We start from the raw sequence: 20,410 nt of genomic DNA, 5'->3' as shown, positions 1-20,410 counted from the left end.
ACTGCTCTCATCAGTCTATTTGTCTCACTTTCTCCATATACAAATCTTTTGTTTGAATAAAGAAAACATATTAGACAGGAAATATAATGTTTATCATGTCCTAGCTCACTATAGTACCTGTGCATTGTGATTTGTACATTACTTGTTGTCTGCACCATGAGGTGGCTTTACATTTCTGAGTGAGAAAGGTTCAATCCCTGTCCCTCCTCAGATTTGCACCATGGAACTGATGGATGGTGTGTATTTGAATGTGTCCTTGATAACATTAACCCATGAATTAGCTAGGAAGAAAGATTCCTTATCTATGTGTGAATGTGGAATGGCCAAAATGAATGGATAGCCCATTAAGTATTTGTCACTGTGCTTAATGATGGGCCTACAGAGATGCTTATAACACCCAGGATACAGGGCCCAGTACCTGGTTGTTTGTATCAGATGTGCAGGAGAAGATGGATTGGGGTGAGAGAGAGAGAGAGTGGGGAGAGAGGGAGAGACAGTGATAGAGAGAGAGAACACTAGAGCAAAAAGACAGCTCTGCTCCCAAGAAGCCACGCATAGTACTGAAGACACAGGGGACACTGAGCAGTCAGAATAGAGCAACAGATGCTATGAGACAGGTACCTGCAGGATGATGTGGGCAGAAAGAGACACACAAGTGAAGGATAACAGATTTGGTTGTTGAGATTAGGAAGAGGAACCAAGAAATGCTCCCAAGAGAAAATGATCCTTACTCTGAGTCTGGAATAACTGTTTGTTCATTCTTTCAACAATATTCATTAGGTATCCGCTAATATGTACCAGACACTGCTCTAGGTACAGAACATAGAGCAATGAATGAAAAAGACATCTCCATCTACTCCTTGTCCTCGGGAACTCATATCCTTGGTAGGTAGGTGGTAGCCAGGCAGCCGGGCAGGGAAGGGTTGGCATAGTGCAGAGATAGGCCTTGTAGTGAGGTTGGTGTGAGTGGATGTGGGTGGGTCAGAGGGGAGGGAGGTAGGGGCCAGGGGCCAGGTCCCAAATGAGGAATCTGTGTGCCAGTCAAGGAACTTGAACTTTCTTCTGAAGGCTGCCAAGAGCCACTGCTGGTTTCAGCGGGGGTCACGTCGTCAGTGTTAGATGGAACACTCAGCAGAGGGGGCAAGGCTGCAGGTAGGGAGCCCACTTAGGACACAAGCAGAGGCCTGATGAGAGCTGAGGGGACCCAGCCTAAGGAGGGAGAAAGGCAGTGTGGACGCACTCAGCAGACGCCAGGGAAGGAGAATCCATAGCTCTGACGATCACTTCCACAGTGGGTGAGGGTAGGAATGAGGATTCTAGGATGACTCCTTCTTCCTGGCTTTCAACTTGGTGACAGTGCCACTGACTGAAGGATCGCATAGAGGAAGAGAGGCAGGTCTTGGGGAAATGGACGAGATCAGGTTTGGCCACCTTGCTTGTGAATTCCAGAATTCTGCAGGCTTTCCCTGAGGGCACATCAGAAGTAAGAGTGTCTTCCTACTATGGAGGAAGGATGAACCCAGACCAGAGGGCTTCAGGTGTTTGTGCAAGCTTGCTTCCAAAGTGGATTATCCAAAAACGTCGAATGTCTACAGTGTGCGAGGTGCTCACTATGAACATCTCCACTGTGAGGAAAGGAAACCAAGGCTCACGCTTGTTAGGCAACACTGTGTGGAGAACCGGAGCTGGAACCCAGGGTTAGTGCTCTCCCATTAAGGTCCACCTGGGGCTGCACTAGGGTGGCCCAAGCCCAGGACTGGAATGGTTGGTCATACCAGCTCCCGCCCTCCTGTTGTAACACGGCTTCAGAATGCCGATGGCAGAGGGTCAGCCAAATAACTGACAACACCTGGTGACCTAACACATAAAATTCTGAGGGTCCCTTGTCTAGGAAGGGTGGCAGGGGTAGGGCAGTTCCGGATTCAATATCAGAGTTTCGACGGGTGAGAAATAGTCTCTCTTATAGAGTGGGGATGCTGCGTTCCACATATGGTGTCCCAGCCGCTCAGTGAGTGAGCTGGTGACTGAGTTGATAGGTTCTCTGTTCCTGCTCTGTGCAAAGAGCCTCTAAGTGTGAGAGAACCTGAGTCTTTTCTGGGGTGTTTTGTGTCTGACATGTACGGTGTTGGTGTTTGATAACATATGTTATGATAATATAACAAATATGGTAATAGGAAAATTGGAATGCTATTCTGGGATGTCTTTGTGTGATCCAGGTTTATGGAAGGAATTGGTCCAGGGTGGGGGACAAAGTGTATCTAAGACAGGAATATGTGACTTTTGAGCCTCCGCGCTGTCTCTTCCTCTCCTCTGTCTCCCAGAGTTCCTGCCATCCACCTGGCCCACAGCAGACCAGCTTTAGAAGTTGTTATTAATAGTTTATGGTGCTCATCTTCATGAAACAGAGAGAATTACAGGCTCTTCAGTTGATGCCTAGTTAGCAAACCAACAGTTTGACACCAGCTGGCTGTAACAGGCGTTTTTAATAAAATTTACCTCTGAGTTAAAATAAAAATGCCGCCGCAGAGATTTTGTACTGAAACATATGAAAAACTGACAGGTGGGATCTTTCATGCAAAACTTCTGCTAGGGCTAAAGGAAAATCTCTGCTAAGGTTGTTTGCCCCTGGGGAAGGATTAATTGGGTTTTCTCTCTTGCTCCCTCGAGTCTAGCCTGCTGTTATTATGACAGGACCACAGAAGTTTTCAAAGCTGAATCATAGTTAATATTTTTAGCATTTTTGGACTACTGAGATAAGACTGAGGGAAGGAGTACAGTGGGGGGAGTGAGTTTCTGCAACGTTCCTGTGATAATTATTATCTCTCTGAAAATGAGAGGCCAGATATTTAAGCCTGATTGAGCCTGTCCAAGCAACCCAGCGGGAAGCGAAGCCTCAGCTGAAGATCACAGGATTAATTCCAGGCTCCCCTCTCTCCAAAGCTTAGAACAGTCTTTCTCACACTACTGTGTGGGGATGGGCTGGGATTATGTATGTGGTCTGTTTCACTGTTTTCTGGATCTCTCTTGAACAAGTCAGTCTATGTGTCGATCCTGTGGAAATGCATTTAGTGACTGAATGAGCCTCTGAGGAATTTTCTTTCTCATGGAGTGTATGGTGGCCTCGGAAAAGGAGGAGGAGAGAGCAAGGGGAAGAACTGTGGGAGCTTGAGCTAAAAGCAGAGGAACGGAGACTATATAGTCAAATTATTGTTACGCAGCTGTCGCACTCCTTGTAGCAATGAGTAATAACCTCATGGTGATCTCACTTGTTAAACAGTATTGTCAAGGCTCACTCTTTATGGTTTGCTTGTGGTATGTCTTCAAAACCCTTGGGTAATTTCTGTGGGTTAAAAGTTCCAGGTGAGGTTGGTGATTAAGGAAAGAATTTTCTTGAAGGAAAGGTGTGTCTGAGTTTTCAAGAAAAGAACACAAACATGAGGACAACTGAAATGTCCTTTTCTCCCCCTTCCTTCCTCAAGGTGCCAAATGCTGTAGCTGAGTCAGTCCAGTTTGCACGTGTTATTTCCAGACATGTGCCTTATGAAACACAAATAATATAGATTTCTCAAGATTTCTGGCCATTTATTCCCCTTAGCTAAATTTTGCAAAATGATTTAACATACCCAGTACTAAGCTCCAAAAGCCAATAAAACAGGATGAAGACATTGGATGTGATTCGGAAACAAGCAAAACAGAACAGACTTGTCTACTCTCTAATATAATTTTATTTTAAATGCAAGTTGTTATTCTACTTTCCCCAATATCAGACAGCTGGTTCCTTCTTGAAGCAACTCTTAAAGACAGATGGACCAACCATTTCTTCACATTGTTGGCTTCTTCTGTGGCTGCCATTTTCCATTCCTCTCAGCACCTCAGCTTCTTCACATGCCAACCTCAGTTCTCCCTGGCACCAAGGATTTGTCTAGAGTTGACTTTTTCTTTTCCATTTGATGATGGAAAGATGAACATAAGGTGCCAGACTGGATTATTGTATTCATTGACAGATGGACTTGCTCCATTCATGTGGAGAGCTCCTTTTGCAGAATATCTGAGCCTTGTACATCTTTAGAAGGATGTGTAATCCTCCCCACAGCTTTTCTCTCAAACTTGTGTGTTGTGAGCTATGCATTAAATCCACAGGACCAGGTAGTTATTACCTGGCCATTGGTCCCATTTTTCTGTATTCGACTACAAATACCTATTTCTGTTATTTAAAACATGGGATTATTTGTAAGTAATCACTTTAGAAGTAAAAATAACTGAAGTTACTTAGCATTTAAATTAATTATAGATATCAAATTGATGTGAGGGGGTGGGGAAAATAAAGCAGAGACTGACGACTGCTCTCTGTTCTGCTCTAATATTAGGACTCTTCACGTGTAAAGGTGAGCTACTCCTTGCTTTATAGTTGGAGTATTTCTTTTATGAATAAGTGACTTACATAACAAAATACTATACAGTTGTGACAGAGAATGGACTATAGCCACACATATCAACATGGATGAATCTCACATACATAATCTCAGTGAGAAAAGCAAGTTCCAGAAGAATGCATACAGTGCAATACCAATTGTTTAGTTTAATAATACAAAAAACAACATTCTATATGTTTTAAGGATACATACATATGAAGGAGAAGGATAAATCCGTGCTTGGGAATGATAAACACCTAAAGATCTTCACCTCTGGGGACGGCATTGGAGCACAACACAATCTGGGGGCCTTCAACAGTTTCAGTAAAATTTTCTTTTATAAACTGGATGCCTGGCCGATGGTGCTTATTTTACAATCTTCATCCTTGTGTATTTTCAGTATTGCATAACACATTTAAAGAAGAGGAGAAAAGCTGTGGCAATGGACGTGGTCTGGGAATGGTCAGGGGTGCATTTATGAGTCAGGAAGAGCAGTTCCAAAGCATGCAAAAGGCGTGCCAGCCCAGGCTCCCAGGCACACGGGCAGGTGCCACAGACAGGAAGGCATGGGTGCTAGGGCAGGCAAGACAAGAGGGAAGATTCCTGGTGGAGAAGGAGACGAGGGATGCTAGGAAGCCCTTCTCTCGTGGGGAGGTGGCAATCCACATGGAGGCAGCTTTGCCTTGGCCCAGGACGCCTGGAGAAAAGTGTCTCCCTAGGTCCCCAAACTACTGAGCTGCTGTGCATCCTCACCCTGGGCGGCCCACTCAGGGGCCTGGAGGGTGTTTTCTTCCTTCTTCCGTGGTCCAGCTGTGTGATGAGTTTTGGTTTAGAAAACAGAATTCCAGTTGACAACAGGGTGTGGCAGCCCTGCAGCCTCACATCCCTGTATGGGATCCTCTGGGAGAGGCTGAGCAGCCTCACGTCTCTGAACGTGGGAAGTGTCTCCACCGTGCCTCGGGGCCCTGGGGCCGTGTTCCTGGTATCTTGAGCATCTCGCTGCAGAAGGGGGCCCTGTTAGATGGCAGGTTTTGAGGACTTCAGTGAGTAGAGGCCTCCAAGCTTCAGATGTAATGCACCTGAGTTGCCAGCAAGGGCTCAGCGTTCTGGGTCTGCCTCTGGTGGCTGCTTTGTCTCTCCCAGCCTCAGTGTCCTCATGTGCAAGGTGGGATGATGTGGGCATGTGGGCAGGACAAGCCACCCTTGTATGGAATGTGAGGTACACGCCACCAAGACTGAGGCTGAAGCCTGGGCAACCCTGAGAGTGTTTGCGAGTGCAGAGAAACATGATAAATCGAAGGGAAGAAAGAGAGAGATGCGAAATCAAAGCCAGAGAACAAAGCATTGTGTATATAGTCTATCATTTTCAAATCACCTTGAGCGTGGTAAAATGTCAAAACTCATTGCTTATGAAAGGGTGCTAGGCAGTGTGTTTGGTGAATGGATGATGAGTTTTCCTTTTAGATGAGGAGAATTTCTCCCTGTTTCTGGAATCTTAAGGAGCACCGCTCCCTGTTTTGCAGCTGAGGGAATGGAGGCCCTGCGAGGTGAAGGGGCATGGCGGAGCCGCAGAGAAAGTGACAGAGCTGCCTCGGAAACACTGGGTTTCTGATGCTCTACCTCAAGTTCCTCTTACTGTGCACATGCACACTTCACTATCAGCAGTTTATCCTCTTTTTCTTCCATCTTTTGTCGCGTCTACTGCCCTTAATGTCTCTCTGTAAAGCACGTAGGGGCCGTCATGAAGACATGACGTGAACCGATGGTGATGACTCTGATTATGAGAAATATCAGCAGCTCCTTTTGAAAATTACCTTCTCAAAAGCTTTTTGGAAGATCAGTGTTGCTTATCATGTGTAGTTCATAATTCAGGTTGGGCTCAAAAGACTGAAATTGGTTAATCCTAAAGGGAGCTGTGGTTTTGTTCTGTATTTATTGTTCTAGTACTTTTTGGTTTTTGGAACTGTTGTTATGAGAAATTGTTTCTCCTAGATGCCCGAATTTGCTTAGGGAGTGTTTTTCTCTTTGATTTGCTAAAAATTTCATTTCCTCTCACGGATTTTTCAAGGTGTGCCATGGCTTGTATATTTGCTCTTCTGTTGTGCAAAGCTTTATTTAGGCTGTGCGTATTTTAACCTTGTACATGTGAGTCATCTGTGCCTTCGGTGGCTCTGATCTTGTGTAAGCAAAAAGCCTAGTGACTGCTGAAATGTAGTGATGGAAATTTCTTTTTCAGCAAAGTCCCTATGAAATTATGTATTGAACACACACAAAATATGGAATTATCTGTACAGCATTCATTAGGCGCAAAGCTACCTTCACAAAGCAAAAATAAAAATCAAAGAAAGAAGTCACGTCAGTTGCGTATTTTTATTTTTAAATAATATCACTCAGTGCTTGGAATTCCTTAAAAATGACTCTCTCTATATAAATTCCACTTATATGAGGTACTAGAGTAGTCAAATTCATAGAGACTGAAAGTAGGATGGTGGTTGCCAGGGGTTGGAGGGAGGGAAGAATGGGGAGTTAGTGTTTAATGGGTACAGAGTTTCAGTTTGGGATGATGAAAAAAGTTCTGGAGATGGATGGTGGTTATGGTTGCACAACAATGTAAATGTAGTTAATGCTACTGAACCATACACTTAAAAATGGATGAATTGGTAAATTTTATGTTATATTTTACCACAGTAAAAAAAACATTAAAAATGACACTATATTCTTGTAATTTCAGACAAATCTCCTATTTACTCCTAATTCCCCCTGAGAATGTATTCTCTTTCCATACTGAATGCATTTTTCATTCTTTTCCTTTAGGTGCTATGTTCAGCATTTGTCATTTTTTCAATAGCTAGAGCTATGCTCACATTTTCCCCCCGTGACAAGAGTGGGAATAAGTGCAGTGCGTTCGTCTCTCACCATCTGTTTGATGGCCTCACCAGAGCCTTATGGAGATCGAAGGGTAGAGATGCTCACATGAGTTATCTCAGGGCTGCTGCTCCCTTGTCCCCTGGCTCAGGGGAAACCTGCCTTCTATTGTTTTAAAATCTAGTCTATTAGTAGAAAATTTGAGGTAGATTTAAGGCAACAGATCAGGAGATGACTGCCATTGAAGAGAGAGTTTGTTACTCACAGACCCCAAGAGGAGGGGACTTGCCGTGCCGTGGGGGGCCACATGGAGAAGCTCCAGGGTCAGTTGGGAGGCAGAGAGAGGGAGGAAACTGTGGGCAAGAGCCTTTACTGTGGTTTCTGTGGGAAGGCACTGGAGAGGCAGGGTCAGCAGGCTTATGATTGGCTAGTTTGAGTAATTTCAGAGCTCTGGGGCATAAGGGCTGTCCCTGATTGTCTGGTGCCTGGTTCTGGGTGACTAGGGTAGGAGGATAGTGGCCCCGAGTATGAGAGCCAAATAGGGGAGGTGGGAGGTGTCTAGACTTAATTGGCTGCTCAAGAAGGGGAACTGGCCAGCCTCCAGCCAGGACTTCAAAATTAGGTCAAAAGAACATTTTAAAAAACTATATTACATCTACCAAGCCATCTCTTCCCAGCAAAAAGTCGTCATTTCTGGGTGTTACAGCACCACAAATCCGCATGGACTTGAGTGTTCCACGTTTGTGAAGTGGCATTAACATATGGCCTCCCCTTTCTACAATGCAGACTCAAGCCTCAGCTCAACAGAGATTTCCCACCTATCTTTAAAGGGGTTTCCCTGAGCCAGCTGATCCAGGTGAGTTGTTTGACCCAATCGCCACGAATGTTTCTGGCTAGAGGTTCCAGACATCATAAGAGGAAGTCCCTGTTAGAAAGATACCTCCCTTGCCTCATCTCAGAGCATTTTCTAGGCTTAGTTGCTTTACACAGAGAAAAATGCTGACGTTTGATAGAATATTTACACTCCTGGGAATGACCACCCAAAGGTAAACAGTATTAATGCCTCGCGTGGAGGACACAGATGTCAGAAACAAGAAGCAGGACTGTATTGTTCAACAGAAGTAATTTCAGTTTATCAATTTCTGTCTCTTCTCCCCAAATGATTCTTCAATAACATTGATTCCATTAGAAATGATTTTTTCTGTTAAACATGAAACAAAGAATTCTTGGTTGATCTGTTCATTTGCAAACATTTCCATGGGAGGCAGCATGTATGATGGTTAAGGGAATGGAATGTGAAGTCAAAATGGTGTATCAGTGGCTCTCCTTACTTACAAACTGTGTCCTTGAGGAAATTCTAAACCTCGCAGTGCCTTGGTATCCTTACCTTTAAAATAAAGACAATAATACCAAGCTCATAGATTTCTTGTGAGGACTAAAGGAGAACACTTGTAGATAGACTAGAACTATAAATGTTAGAGAGGATGCTGGTGATGGTAAGTTATCATGTAATCTGTCTTAAAACAAGTGAGACTTGGGGCCGGCCCCATGGCTTGGTGGTTAAGTGCGCGTGCTCCGCTGCTGGTGGCCCAGGTTCGGATCCAGGGTGCGCACCGAGGCACCACTTCTCCGGCCATCCTGAGGCCGAGTCCCACATACAGCAACTAGAAGGATGTGCAGCTATGACACACAACTATCTACTGGGGCTTTGGGGGGAAAAATAAATAAATAAAATCTTAAAAAAAAAAAAAACAACAGGTGAGACTTGGTCCCCACTCTTGTGTGACCCACTGGAGAAAATGAGTACAAAAACTGGCAATTAGAGAACAACGTGATGAGTTTGCTCACGTGGAGCAGAAACGAGGAATTCTCTCACTTTTTGGAGCCAGAGGAAACATATAATAGTGATCAGAGACTTCACTCCCTGAACATATTCATATCTAATTTATTTCATTACACTTAATTGTTAACTTTTAATATGAAATATTTCAAAAATATAGAAAGGTACAGAAAATGACATAATAGACACCCATTTATTGTAGATGTTAACGTTTTACTACATTTGATTCAAATCGACCTCTGTTTTTATCTTTCAGTTTTTTTAAATTAAGAAAATATTATAAAAAAACTAATGTCACATATCTTGCTCTGTGGATAGTCTGGTTTTTATTCCTAGTGTCTTCATCACATAGATTCTTAAATTTTAAATTAGACAACTTTATCTTTTCCTTTATGGTTTGTTCCTTCTATTTCTTGTTTAATAAATTCTTTCCTACTCCAATATCATACAATATCTTCTATATTTTCTTCTAATTTTTAAAGTTTTGCTCTATACTTTTATTTATTTTTTTAAATATATATTTTTATTTCCATCTGGAACTTAATTGTTGTGTTTGGCGTGAAGTAGGGATCTAATATTGTCTTTTTGCATATGAATACCCAATAGCATCCTGATCTCCACTGATTTGTGTGCCATTTCGAAGTGTGTGTGTGTACATCTTTTTACAGGTCGTTACACTATTCTATTGATCTGTTTGTCTTTCTCTGCACTAATACCACACTGTTTAATTGCTATAGCTTTATGGTTTATATATGTTTTGGTATGTGGTAGGACGTAACTCCCCCCCTCACCCCCACCCCACATACACGGCTAAGCATCCTCTGCCTTCAAAATTGTCTAGGCTATTCATGGCTCTTTAGGATCAACTTGTCAAATAGAGATTTTAACTTGGTTGCATTGGACTTATATATTCAGTTTTTTTGAGGAAAGCCAAATTTATATGATTGACCTTTCCATTCATGAACATTTCATATGGCTACCCTCATATATTGTTTATTATTTATACAATTTTGTCATGGTTGTTACATTTATACTATGTACAGTTCAAGGTTTTTTTCTGTTATAAATGGTAACTTAAAAAAAGCTTATCCCATTTAGTTTATGTTGCTTTACACTGTGTTTTATATGATCTTGTTTCCAGCAACTTTGCTGGAATTGTCTTGTTTTTTATAGATTCTCTTTGATGTTCCATGTAGGAATCATATCCTTTGTAAATAATGGTACTTCATTCTTTTCTTTCTATTCTTTATTCTTTTCATTGCTTTCCCCACTTGTCTTATTTTGAATAGATGTAGTAATACCTGACGTTCTTGGTTTTTATCTGATATTAAAAGGTAAAATTCTAAGGTTTCACTATTATGAATGATATTTGCAGTTCCGAAAGATACCTTATTAGGTTAAGGATGTTTTCTTTAATTCTTTTTTATGCTAAGAGCTTTTTGGGTATTGGATTTTTATCAAATGCTTTTATTCATCTTTAAGATGAATATATATATTTTTCCATTTAATACATTGAAATGATGAATTAAAGCCATAATTTAAATTTTTGTTTTATATTCACAATATAATCTACACACAGTAAAATCTGAAGTGTACAGTTTGGTGAGCTTTGAAAAATGCCTATATCTGTGTAACTTATACCCTGTGAAACTATAGAACATCTCCTCCACCCAGGAAGATCTCTGGTGTCCTTCACAGTTAATTCTCTCCACTCCCTGGCCCAGACAAATATTAGTCTGATTTCTATTAATACAGGTAAGTATTGCCTATTCTAGAAACTCTGATAAATGGAATCATGCTGTATACATTCTTATCTCTCTGTCATCTTTTATCCAGCATAATATTTTAAGGGTTCATCCATGTTGTGGTTATCAGTAGTTTATTCCTTTTTTATTGCTGAGTAGTATTTCATTATATGAATGCACTATAATTAGTTTATTCATTTTCCTGCTAATGGACATTGAGTTGTTTCTAGTTTTTGACTAATATGACTAAAGCTTCTATGAACTTTCTTGTCATAAGTCTGTTTGTGTTTTCATTTTACTTGGGTAAGTATCTAAAAGTGTACTTACTGGGTCATTGTGCAGGCATATGTTTAACTTGATGAGAAACTTCCAGAATTGTACCATTTTATATTTCTACTAACAATGTTGGAGAATTCTAATTGTTCTATATCATTATCAACATTAGATGTTGTCTGTCCTTTTTATTTTAGCCATCCTAGTGGCTATGTACTGATGACTAATGATATTGAGCACTTTTTCATGTGTTTATTAACCATTCATACACCTTTCTTTGAGAAGTACCTGTTTAAATCTTTTGCTCAGTTTTTTGTTGGGTTGTCTTTTAACTATTAAGTTGTGGGGGAACTATTTATATATTTTGGAATCAAGTCTTTTGTCAGGTATGTTTATTAAAGATATTTTCTCCTACTTTGGGGACTTACCTCTTCATTTTCTTTTTTCTTTTTATAATTTCTCCAGTTTATTTTGAAAATAATCTTTTCTGATATATATTCATATGAATTTTAGATTATTACCTCAAAGTACACAAAAATTACCTATATTTGCCTATAAATTAAGGACTGATGAATGAATATTTATTAACATGTCAATATTTTAGCATTCCAACATAAAAGAACTTTTCCCAACTTTTTAATTATTTTTTCCCACCTAAGCTAATTTATATTTGACATTTGCATTATGTATGCATATAAAAGGAGACATATTCCTCAAACTGACCATGAGATAAATCAGCATACAAGTATCCTTCTTTCTGGATATAATTAAATTTCCAGAGGCAAAGTGGATCAGATGGGAACAAATAAACTTGCCTCCTTATGAGATAAATTAGATACACAACAACTAGGAACTAGTTAAAGATTAGTTCCATAAGTGTTTCTCTTTTTCCTGTCTTTTAAATATACAACTGTGCACTATGAATTAACACTGTGTGAATTAACACTTCTCATCTAGTTGTGAGCTCCTGTGGATGGGGTATTGTTATTCGATGAAAGGCGCTGGTGTAGAGAGGTAGTGCTGGGGAACAGAGGGCATGCGTACTCATCAAGCTGTCCACAAACTTAGGGAAGAGGTAAAGCAGATTACTTAGAAGACTCCATGGGCTCAGATATTGACCTGGGCCTTAAAGTGATGTTTTACTTCATTATGTTCTATTTTGTTGTTCTACTGTTTTGTTTGTTCCCCTATTTTTGTAACTGGAGCAAAGTGGGAGGTTCAACTAGTCCAGGAACTCTTAATGTACCCTGTAAACTGAATCAAAAATTTTTATTTATTCCTCTGTGAAACACAGCAACTGATTTCCATCTACAATTATTTTTTTAAGATAAGAACAGTCAACTGAAGAAACAGCTGTGGCCTTGAGCCATGGAACGTCATTACATTTTGACACATGGACTGAGAAATGCGGAGCCTGTGGGGACTAGCCCCGTTGGCTGCGGCGAGGAGTAGACACAGCATTAGCGAACCTTGTCCAAGAAGGTTCTGCAGCACCTCACACACTGCTGGTAGATGGTCTCAAAGTCGGAGTCATTCCCATAATAGAGATCTTCAATAATATGTTGTTTCTGTGGATCATAGCGCCCAAGTAGTTCAATTTTAGCTTTGCAGTGTTTAACTTGATTACATTTTCTATTCAGATTTCTCAGATCACTTTCGTCTATACATAGTATATAATTAAATGTGGAAAAGTCTTCTTTGGTAATCTGCTGGGCAATGTGATTCGTAGGAATACTGTGCTTCTTCATGTAGTTCTGCCCTCAATAATTGGGGGGGTGGGGTGGGTTCCTATTTCATATGTGATGTCACTGCACTGTCTGTCCTCCAATTATCTGAAACATTTTGACCCGTTACAAGTTTTGTGAACACTACTTCTGCACTGGGTGATCGATAGCTGTTACCCAGACACGTTAACAGCACCAACTTGGGTATCTGCTTGTCCATCTCCCCACGCGCACACAAACACATCCACTGACCACATCCAAACTTTTCTGCTGTTCATTTTCTTAGTAGTGTCTTTTGATGAGTAATAGTTTCTAATTTTGGTAAAGTCCATTTTGTCTATTTTTTTCCTTTATTATGTTAATATGGTTAATTACTTGGATTGATTTTCAAATGTTAAATAACATTGTTTCCTGCATAAACCATACTTGATCATGAAATATTATGTTTTTTACATATTGCTGGATTTGATTTGGTTAAGGATTTTTATGCTTATGTTCATGAGAGAAATGGGTCTGTATTTTAGATCAGTGTTATGCTGCCCTAGTAAAATTATTTGAGAAGTATTCTCTTCTTCTGAAAGTTTTTGTAAGATTGGCATTTTTTCTTCCTTAAATGTTTGATAATATTTAACAGTAAAGCCACTTGACTTTCGAGTTTTTGAAAGAAGCTTTTAAATTACAAATTCAATTTCTTTAATAGATATAGGACTATTCAGATTTTCTATTTCTTTTGTCATTATTATTTTTTTTGGTAATTTGCCCCTTCAAGAAACTTCTCTATTTCATTTAAGCTATTGAATTTATTGGCATAAAGTTGTTCATAATATTCCCTTATTATTCTTTTAATGTCTTTAGGATCAATAGTAACATGTCTACTCTTTTTTTTTTTTTTTTTTGCTGATGCTGTTTTCTTTAATTTTTTGTGTTTTCTCTAATTTTTGCTTGATCAATCTATCTAGGATTTTAACAACTTTATTGATCTTTTTAAAGAACCAGTTTTTTGGTTTCATTAATTTTTCTCTGTTGTTTCTCCATTTTATATTTCGTTGACTTCTGTTCCTATCTTTATTATTTCCTTACTTCTAGTGACTTTGGGTTTAATTTTCTCTTCTTTTTCTACCTTCTTAAGGTCAACACTTATATCAGTGATTTTAAACTTTCTTTTCTAAAACTACAATTTCGCTCTAAGCACTGCTTTAGTTAAGGCCTACAAATTTTATGTTTTTATTATCATTAAAGTCAAATTTTTTTCTAATTTACCTTGTGATTTATTCTTTGCTCTATGAATTATTTGAAACTAGATTGCTTAATTTCCAAATGTCTGGGAATTTCCCAGATATCTTTCTGTTATTGCTTTCTAATTTAATTCTGTTGTGTTAAAAAAATATTCTTGGTATGATTTATGATTTTAATCTTTTGTGAAGTTATTGAGACTTGATTTATGGACTAACATATAGTCTATTTGGGTAATGTTTTATGTGCACATGAAAAGAATGTAAATTCTGTGATTATTGGGTGTAGTGTTCTATAAATGTTGATTAGGTTATCTTGGTTGATAGTGTTCAAATCTTTATCCTTACTGATTTAATGTCTACTTGACCTATTAATTATTGAGAGAAGTGTGTTGGAATCTCCAACTATAATTGTGGATATGTCTGTTTCTCCTTTCAGTTCTTTCAAATAATATATTTCAATGCTCTATTATTCAAGTATTTTGATGCAAGTATTTTCATGCTGTTCTAAAATATATATTTAGGATTAAGTCTTCTTGACAAATTTCCCACTTTTTTATGATTAGTGTTAGCGTGATATATCTTTTTCCATTTACTTACTTTCAACCTATCTGTGTCTATAGTTAAAGTGAATTTCTTGGAAACATAGTATAGTTTGATATTACTTTTTTAACCAGATTGACAGTTTCCTCTTTTAACAGGGATCTTTAATCCATTTATAGTTAATGTAATTATTAATATGCTTGAGTATGTCTACTGTAACTGTATGTAATTTTTTATTTTTTATAATTTTCTGCCTTCCTTTAGAATTGAGTATATTTTAGTATTCCATTTTTTCTCTTCTCTTGGATTAGTACTATTCCACTTTGTTTTATTTTCTTCACTGGTTGCTTTAGGGTTCACACTACGCATCTTTAACTTATCACAGTCTGCATGCAAGCAATATTATACCACTTTATATGTATAAATATACATGTTTATATATATAATACCACTTTATATATATATATTTTATATATGTATAGTAAGAGTTTTACAACGGTTTACTTATATATTTCCCCTCTTGTCCTTTGTGCTATTGTTGTCATTCTTTTACTTCTACATTTGTTATAAACCCAAATCAATAAGTTTTTGAAATGAAGTTATTGTTCCCTTTCCTGGGATAAACTCTATTATTTTTAATATTGTGCTGCATTCTTACTAATTTTTAAAGCATTTTTGCATCTATATTAATAACCGAAATTATCTATAACTTTGTTTCTTCATACTACCTTTCCAGTCTTGGTATTGACCAAGTCTCATGAAATGACTGGGAAGCTGTCCATCTTTTTATATTCTCTGGGCGTCATTCTCCTCTACCTGGACTACTGCAGCAGTCTGAGAGCTGGTCTTTACCCATTCACTCTTGCCTTTCATACACCTCTGCTCTCAAGTTCATTTCCCACAGTGCAGTGATTCTTCTAAAATACACAATCCTTGCCTAAAACATGAAACAGTTTGTGGCTCATTTTAACAATTCAATAATAATTTGTTTTCTGGGGTTTCTCTACCATCATACAGGCTGAAATGGTGTCATGTGACCAAAAGTCTGGAACTGGGTCACAGCAACTTTTCTACCACCCTATTCCCACTTCCTATGGAGTTTCAGCTGTACCGATGGTGCCTATTAACAGCTAACTCCCCATCATCATTTTTCATGCAATTACTTGTGTGGTGTGACCTGGGGTCTAGTTACATGGAAAACATTTAGGGAATGGTCATGAGTGTGGCATTGCAGAAGCAGTGACCTGACATTCTGTGCATTTTCCCTGAATCTGGGGACTTGGGCAGGCTTTTACAACAGGGATATAGTGTTTAAATAATTGGTATAAAAATCTGCCCATTTTAAAGCTGTCTCTTCGTAAAGGTCAGGACAAACCTCTAAGGTATAGCTTCTACTGAAAGCTATTCCTTCAGGAAATGCAGATTAGGTGCCATTTCTGAAACTTTTGGAAAAGAAATATGTCAAGGGCAACATTTTTTTCATTTTAGTTTTTGCTTTTCCTTGTTCTCCCTTCTTCAGTAAATTCAGTAGAACGTGAGCTAAAGCACTAAAATATAATCATTTCAGTTTTGTAGAGGAAGACTTTGAGGCTAACAGAGGTTAGAGGTTGTATAAGTGGCCTGGGGCACATGTGGCCATACAGCAGAGCGGGGACGAAAAATATGCCCACGGTCAGACTTGGTTTGGAGCTCGGTGTCGTGGTTTCCTCACCTCTCTGAACACCACTTCCTCGTAGGATTGATGTGAGGATTAAAGAACATGATACGTAAAGCACCAACATAGTGTCCCACACTGAGTTGTTCAAGAAATATTACACCTGTAATATACATCAAATAAAGTTTCCACCCCTAGGAGTTGAAGTACTCTCTATAATTCAGTTTAACAATTCAACAGAAGATTTTTTGAGGACTGACTTGCGAGGTGCCAGGCCCTTTGTCAGGTTCTGTGGGCAAAACGAAGGTGATCGAGGCATAGTCCCCACCCTTCTGGCATCACTGACTGATGTGGGATCCAGAATCACAATGCTACGCCAGGAGCGCAGTGGGAGCAGGAAGCGGGAGGTGATTGCTTTTGCCTGGCAGGGTTTCACTAGACTTCAGAGAGGAAGTGATATGGGAAGTAAATCTTGAAGGATGTGTGGAATTTCATCAGACAGAGGCTGTGGGGCAGGGCACTTGTGATAGACGGAGGGCGTATTGCAGCCAGACCTTGGTGAACTGACCTGGGCATGCTGCTGCCAGAATCACAGAAGGTCTTGGATTAATAGTCAACCCTGCTGTAGTTTCTTTGTCACTGTTTCTTTTCTTTGAGATGAATGGAGCTTTTTCATGTTTTAAACTTATTTTTCTCCTCTCTGGGTTGCAGTGGCAGGCTGTTTTATTTTCTCCTGATAAATTGACTGGTCCAGATAGTATTTCAGTTATCATTTATGGAACAAGGCCAAAATATTTCTTTCATATAGCACTGACTAAATTGTCCTTTTCTTTGCCTTTTCCTTTTTCTGCAACAACCTTCAGCCTATTTGTAACATCTGAAAAACTTCTTTGCGGTGACATTTTGCAGTCAGTTATTGTAGAGTCTGCCGCCTTGGGCTGCTGTCAGTGCTTGAAAGCAAAGTTATTGGCTGATTTTGAGCTGGTCGCCGTGTGCTGGTGTAATAACCCGGCCCCCCGTGCGTTGTAACACCCTGTTTACTTCACACCCGATCACTGGCATGTTCAGGAACAGATACAGCTGTATCTGTCAGTTGCTCCTTTAGGGTTATCTTAAGCCAAGGGTGTTTTATTTTTTGTTTTTTTCCTAAGATCAGAGAAAATCTAGTTTCTAGTGGTAAACCACTGAAGTAGGGTTTTATAGGCTCGTTCCTGGGGCAAGGGGGAGAGGGGGCACTTGATTAAATATATATAAGCAAATGTTTGTTGACTCTCATTACAGGGGCATTTCTATCTCCGGAGAAGTGGGAGGTGTGGTTGCTGCCCTCAAGGAACTTCTAATAGAATCATGGAGAAATGTATATATACATTAGATAAAATAGCAAGATGTCACCAATTAAAGTAGTATAAAATGTACACAGGAGTATGAGCAGAGAAAAGGTTAAATCTATATATACTTGACTAGGTCAGTCACGACTTTGACCTCCAGCAAATGTTAAATAATGGTAATAATAAGATTTCTTACAGTCACACATAATAATCCAACCATATACATGTCTATGTACTTAGGATCAAAAAAAAAAAATAACATACTGATTCTAGAAAAAAAGAATTGCATGTTCTTGTTTTTCCACTGTTTCCTTGTTCAGGAGGAACTGCCATCCACTCAACTGGACAGCTTGTCCAGAAGACGAGGCATGCTTGGCCAAAAAGGGCAGGGTGACTGGTGGGAAGGATATTTTGACTGAACACAGATTTTCTGCAGCTGAATTGCAAGGGAGGGCAAAGAAGAGAAAAACCTGGACTCTTACTCCTTTACTGTGGAAAGTTTTGGAGTAAATAGAACAGCTTAAAACAAAACAAAATTTGTGGATTGATGTTGAAAGTCAACAAGAAAAGTTGGAAATAGTTGCCGACCATTCTACATCAATAAATAACTAGACTAGATGGAAGGGCCAGGTGACAAATATTACGAAAAAAATTCTCATAGCACTGGCTATACAGCGTGGGCTTTCCCAATCAGGAAGCCACAAGCAGCCAACTGCTTGTATGTCCTGAGGATTTTCAGACTAGTTTCCAAGGAGTCAGGAAAAGGATAGAATTCTGCTGTATGCTCCCCATCTGAACCTCTTGGGCAATGGTTCTCAAACTCCAGTGTGTATTGGAATTACCTGGTAGGCATGTTAAAAACACAGATTGCTTGGCCCTCGGAGCTTCTGATTTCATAGGTGTAGGGTAGGGTCTAAGAATGTACGTTTCTAAGAAATTCTCAGGAGATACTGATGGTACTGGTCTGGGGACGACATTCTGAGAACTGCTACTTTGGGGTGAGTGTGACCCCTGACAGATTTTGAGGTTCCTTGCATTGGCCCCTTGCTTCTTATCAACAGTGAGATAACTTTGGGAAAATCAAACTGTGCAGGAGGATCTTGGTCTACTACTTGATCGATGCCTTTCTTTTGTTATTCAGTGTGGCTATAAGTTTTCCCTTTAAAATGCTGCATCTGATTTTGGATAGTTTGATTAATTTTGAGGATGAAATTACTCTTATAGCAATAAGTATTTATTTAGAGCTTTGCTCCCTTCGCTATTAAAGCCTGAAGTTTCATTTCTTTATACATTATTTAATAATCACCATCACTAGTGCTGAAATAAGAGACAAAAAGTCCCAATTACCTCAGTGTATTTTTAGTATCTAAGCATGAGCATTTGACTATTGTTTTCTGTTGAGTTTGTCATATGTTCCAGTAATTGCCAATAAAAGAGAAATGTACTTTTTTTTTGTACATATAGCACCAAATAGGTTTGTCCACAGTGACCAAACGTAGAGACTTTCTATGTTATTTTATACATCTTACTCCTCTGCTGCTTCCGAAAATAGACACCTACTGTATAAGACTAGATTTATTGGATTTTCATGGTTTATACAGGAATGTATAAGTGATTTTAGTGTATCTAGGATAAAGATTTTGTTCCCAGAGTAAAAGCTTCTGAAGTTGTGCAATGAAAATAAAATTATTTTATTTATTACAGCATTAACACAAGATGCCTTCTTCCGAATAGTCCAGGCTGTGTTTGGGATTTAAATTTCTCCTGCCCCCTGCTGCCTTTCATGTCTGTTTTTGGCAGGAACTATAGTGTAATCTTCTTCTTCCTCTTGGTCCCTCAACAGGGGATGACATTGAAACTCCTAAAAATCCTAGCTCACATTCTCTTCGTCCATAGGCAGGCTGGCAAACATTCTCCAGTCAGGGAAAAATACCATCACTGGTCTGCTGGAAATGAGTTTTATCTCAAGCACCAGTAGGTGCAGTCAAATAACTGAAAGAAGTCTATAAATAGTACTTTTAATTGGCCTAAGTGCTTCAGTAATAGAAGACCTTTATTTATGTCCTTCAGAAATAAGACTGGGGCATGAGTTTGCTGAATGACTTGCCCAAGGTCACCTGGTAATATGACCAGGTAAAGAATTATAGCTTTGTGATCCATTCTTTTCCTTATAGAGCCACATCCTTTAGCTACTTTGTTAGGAACAGAATCAATGGTTTGTTCATAAAGCCTTGCAAAGAGCCACTCACTCTTCTGCAAAAATTGCAAAAATGGCTCATGCCAGAAGAGTTTATTTTGTTCATTTTTAAAGAGTTCTTCAATGTTATTGCTGGTCTCTTGGGGTGAGAGTTGGAGGGCAAGGAGATTAGACAAGGAAACTGGTAATCTTCTAGTGCCTACAGTAATTAAGGATAATATTCAGAGCAATTTTAGTTTCATTTACCAAAGTGTTTAAGTTGAAGAATTTTAAAAATAGATATATTTTCTTAGATACAGGCAACACAGTGTACTCCAGCTCATTGAGAAAGATTTCTCAGAGGATATTAGTTAGCTACAAAATTTCTGCGAGGTCCGGAGAACCAAACTTGGATGCTTCATGGCCGGAAGTGACATAGCCAGGAGGAATGCCCATCCTCCCCAGGCAGAGAGTGCTGCTGCCCTCTGCTAGTTGAACCTCGCAGACCCAGGCACCAGACAGAGAATATCACGCCCCAGCAGCTTCAGAAATGCCCGATGCCTCTGACCATGCTCCTGGAAGAGCCTGGGGCAGCTGCCTCTGGATGTCGGTTATCGC

General features: G+C 39.4%; 1 protein-coding gene and 1 pseudogene across 1 annotated transcript in view; one reads left to right on the top strand and one right to left on the bottom strand.

The window, feature by feature from the left end:
* DISC1 (DISC1 scaffold protein) overlaps nucleotides 1-20,410 on the top strand; it is a 345,468-nt gene that overhangs the window by 200,362 nt on the left and 124,696 nt on the right. The gene's annotated exons all lie outside the window — the stretch shown is intronic.
* LOC101389512 (low molecular weight phosphotyrosine protein phosphatase pseudogene) lies at nucleotides 12,596-13,079 on the bottom strand (annotated as a pseudogene).

Source organism: Ceratotherium simum, chromosome 6, assembly GCF_057802395.1.
Source record: "Ceratotherium simum simum isolate JZ-2026a chromosome 6, ASM5780239v1, whole genome shotgun sequence".
NCBI lineage: Eukaryota > Metazoa > Chordata > Mammalia > Perissodactyla > Rhinocerotidae > Ceratotherium > Ceratotherium simum.
The sequence above is the reverse complement of the archived record's forward strand: the minus strand, read 5'-3'. Positions and strand labels throughout refer to the sequence as shown.